The sequence below is a fragment of the Dermacentor albipictus genome, chromosome 4 (assembly GCF_038994185.2).
Source record: "Dermacentor albipictus isolate Rhodes 1998 colony chromosome 4, USDA_Dalb.pri_finalv2, whole genome shotgun sequence".
Classification (NCBI taxonomy): domain Eukaryota; kingdom Metazoa; phylum Arthropoda; class Arachnida; order Ixodida; family Ixodidae; genus Dermacentor; species Dermacentor albipictus.
Genome location: NC_091824.1, coordinates 144,078,460 through 144,084,845, shown reverse-complemented (window position 1 = coordinate 144,084,845; position 6,386 = coordinate 144,078,460). Strand labels below are relative to the sequence as shown.

At 48.4% G+C, this 6,386-nt stretch overlaps 1 protein-coding gene across 4 annotated transcripts in view; it reads left to right on the top strand.

The window, feature by feature from the left end:
* The first annotated feature begins 374 nt into the window (after positions 1-374).
* The window catches only part of LOC139059379 (DC-STAMP domain-containing protein 2), a 106,393-nt gene continuing 100,381 nt past the window's right edge, over positions 375-6,386 (top strand). For 3 of the 4 annotated variants that reach the window (XM_070537702.1, XM_070537703.1, XM_070537701.1), the window contains exon 1: positions 375-518. The gene's annotated coding sequence lies outside the window, so the exon portion shown is untranslated. The remainder of the gene's footprint in view (positions 519-6,386) is intronic. The other variant, XM_070537700.1, reaches the window with a different exon arrangement.

Sequence of the window (6,386 nt, the reverse complement as noted above, 5' to 3'; positions counted from 1 at the left end):
TTTAGAACAAAAACGAAACCGAAACTGCCCAAACGGTGCTCTGCACTGGTTCGTTTCGACAATTCATACTGAATTCATACTGAAAATAGTTCCGAGGAGGTCAGTACTTTTGCCGTGCTTCCGATGCTACTTCGTTTGAGTGGCGTACTTTAGAATGGAATTTTTAGAAAATGCATTGTTACATTTCTTTTTTTTTTTTGCGTCTATAGCGCGAATTTTGTCACATGTCGCATATCAAGTCGAGTAAAGAATTAAAATGTAAATGGTGCGCGTCCGTGAACATGTTAGCTACCACATTTATGCTGCATACAGCATTCTTGCGAGCATATTTCCGTTCGTGAGCAAAAAGTAAATAAATAAATTGTACCCATAAACTGAGATCTCATGGTATGGGCTGAGCGGTCGTGCGGCCGCTCGGCCCAGCCAAGGTTCGTGCGCGAGCACAGGACATTTTTCTGCCATTTCTTTTTCCTTTTAGAACGCTGCGGCCCAAAGTAAGCGATCAACTTTCGTCTTAGGTAAGTCCTTACTATAATTTCTCCATGGGGAATTTTCTCCTTAATACACTGCACATTTTAACGCTTTTGTTTTTCAACTTCGTACAAATTTGTCGGACAGCGCTGGATTAAGGGGGGGGGGGGCTAAGGGGGCTGCAGCCCAGGGCCTCACTTCGGACAGTAGGAGAAGGGGGCCCATTTATTCTAACCTGCTTAGTATATGGAACCATAGGCAACGGAACTTCGAGCGACATGTATGAAGCGAGAAAACCAGAACGAGCAGATGGGGCCCTTCGCCTAATGTAACAGCATGCGTTTAGCCTGATCATTTGGGCAGAGCTTGTCGAGCTGCAAAAACAGGAATCCCCCGCCACCCCGGCGGGGCCCTCTTTCTTACGAAGTGAGGTGCGTTTGCTTGGAAGAGTTTTCGTGGTTTCCTGTCAGTCCGTCTGTCCAGTGCTGTCTGGAGAGGAGGGGCAAGGGGGAAACACCTAAAACATGTAATGTGGGATGAGAACCTAAATCTCCCTTGCCCCTCGTAACCACCACACCACCCTCAGCTCTCAAATAGTTCCGCCGCTGTCCTTCTCATAGAAAGGATGTGCTGCAGTACCCAACAGTGCCTCCCATTCAACTATTCTTTACCGTGATGGTAATTTGGGCGGGGGAGGATGAGTCCGAGATGATGATGAGTCTCATGGCAGAGTCTAGACAGGAAAGGAAAGAAGACGTCACACGTCCTTTTGTACACGTGCCGTGGGGCATGGAATGTTCACTGTTCGGGCTAGGGTTATGGAAGAGTGAAGGGGGAAGTTGGAGAGCTGGACACAAAGGCCTGTCTCCAGGGCCCATTCCTGCCTAGTGGCTGCGCACCCTCGCGCGCGTTCGACGGAAAAAGTAGGTCAGACTGGCCTCCGAACTTTCCAGAAAGAAGCAGAAAAAGATGACTCGGAGGCGACGGAGGGCGCGTAATTTCGCCCACACTAGGAGTCGCCCTCTCCCCTTCGTTCTCGCGCTCGGCGTCGACGGAGCGAAAGAAAGATCGAGAACCTCCAAGAACAGACGATTGCTCCTAGCCAATAGGAAGACGAGACCGGAATGGGAGAAGGAGTGAGTTTGTACGGAGGAGGGAATTTGTACAAGGAGCTTTATGCGTATGTGAACGCCTGCTTTGGCGCAAGTAACAGATAGACGCGGCGCGCGTCTATAAAAGGAAGTTGATCGCGAGCTGCGATTTAGCCCCGAGCCGCCGGTTAAGCTTGCATAAGCCCGCCCACTGAGGAGCTCCCGTGGGACGCAGCACTCTCGGCCAACCACGGAACATTCAGGCAGCGTGCGCCAGTCATCGGGATGGCCACGTTGGACACCTGTGGTCGCGTCGGACTGACGACGTGCCCGGTGAACAATTAGCATCCATTCATGCGAAAATGCTCGGTCCGAAGCATCAAAGTGGTGCGTCTAAGCGAAAGGCGAAGTTAGAAAGGGAAGAGCGTGAAAAGAAGCTACCAAAGATGACAAAGTACCTACTGAATGCAGCTTCCGCGGAGCAGTATGATCGCTCTACCCAGAGTCCGTGTCAAACTCCCAATAGTACCGATTGTGCTTCTGTGGAGGACTTGCCAACTCCATCACCACGGTTTCCTGGCAGGAAGCAAGGTTTGACTCATCTTGGTTGTCTGGATCCTGTGAAAACGGTTCCAACCTCGGTCGTCCATATTTCTGAGCAACCGACGCTATCTGAGCCCTGTCCTGTTCCTGAGTCAGTAACGTCTACGCTACTCGGCCGGGTCCCTGCCACACAGCTCCAGGTGTCCGGTCCGCCACGCCCGATTTCTACTACTGCTGATCAACAGGTGCCAAACCTCCCCGTTGAGCCTCCTCCTACTGATGAGCGCCGGAAAACAACACTCCAAGAAACGACTCACTTGTTTCCTGTTAGTTTGGCTTCCAATAATCATGTTCCCACCCACAAAGTGTGCCTCGAGAGGACGAATGAGACGGCTTCTCGTTGCGGCAACAGAGAAGTACAGACACCCCCGCAGCAAGAGGTACGTTGCGAGATTCTCCGAAGTGACCCTGCTAAGTGGCCGGACGTTATTACTGACAGCTTTCGGAGTGTATGCCTTGAGAAAGGGCCATTGTATTTTCAAAATCAGGCAGAAAATTTTCCGTGTTCCGAAAGGCAATACAAAACGCAGAAATGCTATATGTCACCTCATCTTTTCGCGCGAAAGGCTGTAAATGGGGAGGCGTACGAGCGACACTGGTTAACGTACTCGGAGTCCAAAGGTTCCGTTTACGGTTTAATGTGTAAACTATTTTCGATTTCAAGCAACCACAGTGCTTTTACCACGCACGACTTCTCGGATTGGAAAAGAGCAGAAGAAAAGGTTTGCGCACATGAAAATAGCGCTGAGCACCGGAACTACGTGGCAGCATGGCTCGCCCGCTCTAACTCGAGCAGCACAATTGACAAGGAGCTGGTTAAGCATCTTGTCACTGAGACCGCTTACTGGACAGAGGTGTTGAAGCGCGTAGTCGTTGTAGTTAAGCTTCTAGCTGAGTGCAACCTAGCGTTTAGGGGCGGTGACGAGATTTTTGGTTCACCGAGAAATGGCAATTATATAGGAGTGCTTGAGGCCATTGCCAAGTTTGATCCCTTTCTCGAGGAGCACATCAAACACTATGGGAACAAAGGCAAAGGTCACCCATCATATCTGTCAAAAACCGTTTGTGATGAATTTATCGAGCATATGGCAAAGGCTGTCAAGGAACGTCTCGTTGACGAAGTGAAACGCGCAAAATACTTCGCTTTAATTGTTGATTCGACTCCAGACCTTACTCACGTTGATCAGCTGCCAGTTGTTTTACTATACTGTTTAAATAGGAAAGTGTACGAACGCTTTCTTGGATTTGTTCCAATTGAATCACATACCGGCTTGTACCTTTTCGATACCGTGATGTCCTTCTTGACGACCAATGGCATCTCAGTTGATGATTGTAGGGGCCAAGCTTATGATAATGCGAGTAATACGTCAGGAAAATACAAAGGACTGCAAGCTCAAATCAAACACCTGAACGAATTGGCAATCTACGTCCCATGTGCTGGTCATTCACTGAACTTAGTTGGCGCGTGTAGCGTCGACAGTTGCCTTGAGGCAGTCAAATTTTTCCTGTAATTCAGAGACTGTATGTGTTCTTTGCTGCCTCACCTAAGCGATGGAGGTATCTTTTGGACAGCACGGGCGGAACTGGCCAGCAGCTTGTTTTGAAAAGTCTCTCTGAGACCAGGTGGTCAAGACACGCTGAATCATGTAAGGCCATTCTGAAAAAATTCACTGCAGTCTTGTGTTGACTTGAAGCTATATCAAAGAACGAGGAAGAAAACGGTTACACTAGGAACGAAGCGCACTCTCTCTTCAAGAAAATGACAAAACTAGAGATTGCATTCATGGCGATTTTCTGGAGTGAAATCTTGGAGCGCTTTGACAAAACGAGCGTAGCACTTAAGAAACCAGGCCTAGACATTTCAACTGCTGTAGACCTGCTGAGCTCTCTAGAATGCTTTGTTAATTCTTTGCGACCTCTCTGTGATACCTTTGAAGAGAGAGCACGCACGCTAAGGTACCAATCAACGTTATCAGGATGAGGGCAAACGCCTCGTTTTGAGTAAGCACCCGGACGGAAAAAGCGATAGTGCGCTACAAGGTAGAAAAACGTTTATCGTAGAGACCTACAATGTTGTACTTGACAGTCTAGGCTCTGCTTAGCGAGTGCGAAAGGCTGCCTGCACTGAACTCTGCGAAAGGTTCGGATTCTTAAAATTGCTGACAGAAATTGGGAGCGAGGCCTCTCTGGCACAGCAGGCTGTGAAGTTGATGAAAACCTACAAGAATGATGTGGAGCTAGCATTTTCCGCTAAAACCGTTCAGATTGCGAACTTTCTGCACAACTCTGTGTGTCAGGACACGAGTCTCCTGTGAATAATGAAGTTGCTGCACGAAAGGAAGCTTATTGATGTGTTTCCGCACCTTTTTATTGTTTTGCGAATGTACTTAAGCATGCCCGTGGCAAACTGTGAGATCGAACCATCGTTTTCCAAGTTGTCGCAGATAAAAAATCGCCTTCGTTCGAGCCTCCTTGACGACAAGGTGAACTCGCTTGCTATCATGTCCATTGAAAGTGACCTCCTCCGCGATCTATCCTTCGAACAGACTATATCTGATTTCGCCAAAACGAAGGCGTGAAAGATGTCATTTTAAAAGAGGGCTGTTTGTGCTATACACGAATAGTTCCAATAAGTTCGTTGTGTCGCCTCCCAGCCTCTACGTTGCCAATGAAACGCTGAGCAGTGTAATTCAAGATATGCAAACCTTCGTTGTTCGTCTCTTGTTTGTTCTTCTCGTGATATTTAGCGTGCTTATAAAGAACTGTATTTTGTTGTTTTTGATAGTGCCACGTTTATTTGGTGTCGTCCTTGCTTGTCTTACTTTCAACGAAAATATTTTCAAATAATGTTTTGTAATTACAGTTGGTAATTTTCATCTGTATTCTAGTGCATTCTTATGGTGTTTGTATTGCCTTAAGTATCGTATATATCTATTGCATATTTATAGAGTAACGTGTATAACGATTACTGCAGTCTGATGCTTGAATTTTAGTAAAGAATGTTTTGGATACAACCATGTGTCTCCTCACGGGATCAAACTTAGTGATGCAAACAAAGCCTAGCTTCAGAAGGATCGACATCTGAGCTGTGTTGTCTTTTCTACGTTCTTGTTCGTCTTGAATGCACTCAACTTTTCCTTAAATCCTAGCTTTTGCTGAAAACAAAATGCAGATTAATCACAAAGTGAACATATGTGTTGGTGTTTACAACTGCACGGAAAGGGGGCCTGCATGCGCATTAGCCCAGGACCCAATTTTTTCTTAATCCGGCCCTATTGTCGGATCTTAGTTGTGTCGAACTTTTGCGCCAGTGTTACGACAGTCATTGCTTTTGCCCCTCTGTTGTTCGAACAATAGTACACAGCTTGGGTATCCAAGGCAATGATCGACTTTGGTCCGTCAGAGTCGATGGGCTTTGCTAGCTTGATACAAAACATGAGGCGTTAGCGCGCGCTCTAGACCGACATGCGTGGCTACCTAGTGGGAAGAATTTGGGAATTTTCGGGGGTGGGGTTGAGTGCAGTGGCGTAGCAACAGGGGGGGCCGGGGGGCCGTGGGCCCCGGGTGCAAGGGGCCAGTGAGGGGGGTGGGGGGGTGTCATATACGTCTGAGACACCCCTCTTTCCGCCGGCTACACACAGCGGGGGGGGGGGGGGGGTGACAGAAGGCCTAAGGGCCCCGGGTGCCACGCGACCTAGCTACGCCACTGGGTGAGTGTAAGGTTCCATTATTCCTTGTTAAGTTTCCCATGCTTGGTGCATAATAATACAACTATCACCTTGAGCAGGCCACTGGTCTGCCGGAACGCGTGTAACATCCTGTACTTGCCTGGGGCGGGCGTTCGAAGGATACGTGCCTGTGTTCATAGGCGACGTGCCAGGCATAAAAGGGAGCAGGGCGCCGGCCGGAAAAAATTTGGAGGGGGGGAGTTGAAGCCCGGTTAGCCCCCCCCCCCTCTCCTGGCTACACCACTGGTCTGCCCATATCTTGACCTACATCAAACCTATCATGGCCCCTGACAATTTGTGCTTGGCCCATGTATGGGCTTACATCGAACCTAGCATAGCCTATGACAATTTAAAAATTGACCCATGTCGGGGCATAGATCGAGCCTAGCAGGGCACACGAAAATTTGTAGGTCGGCTTATGTCTGGGCCTACATCAAGCCTAGCATCCAACTGACAACAATGACGTCATATGAATATTTTATGGACATTCACT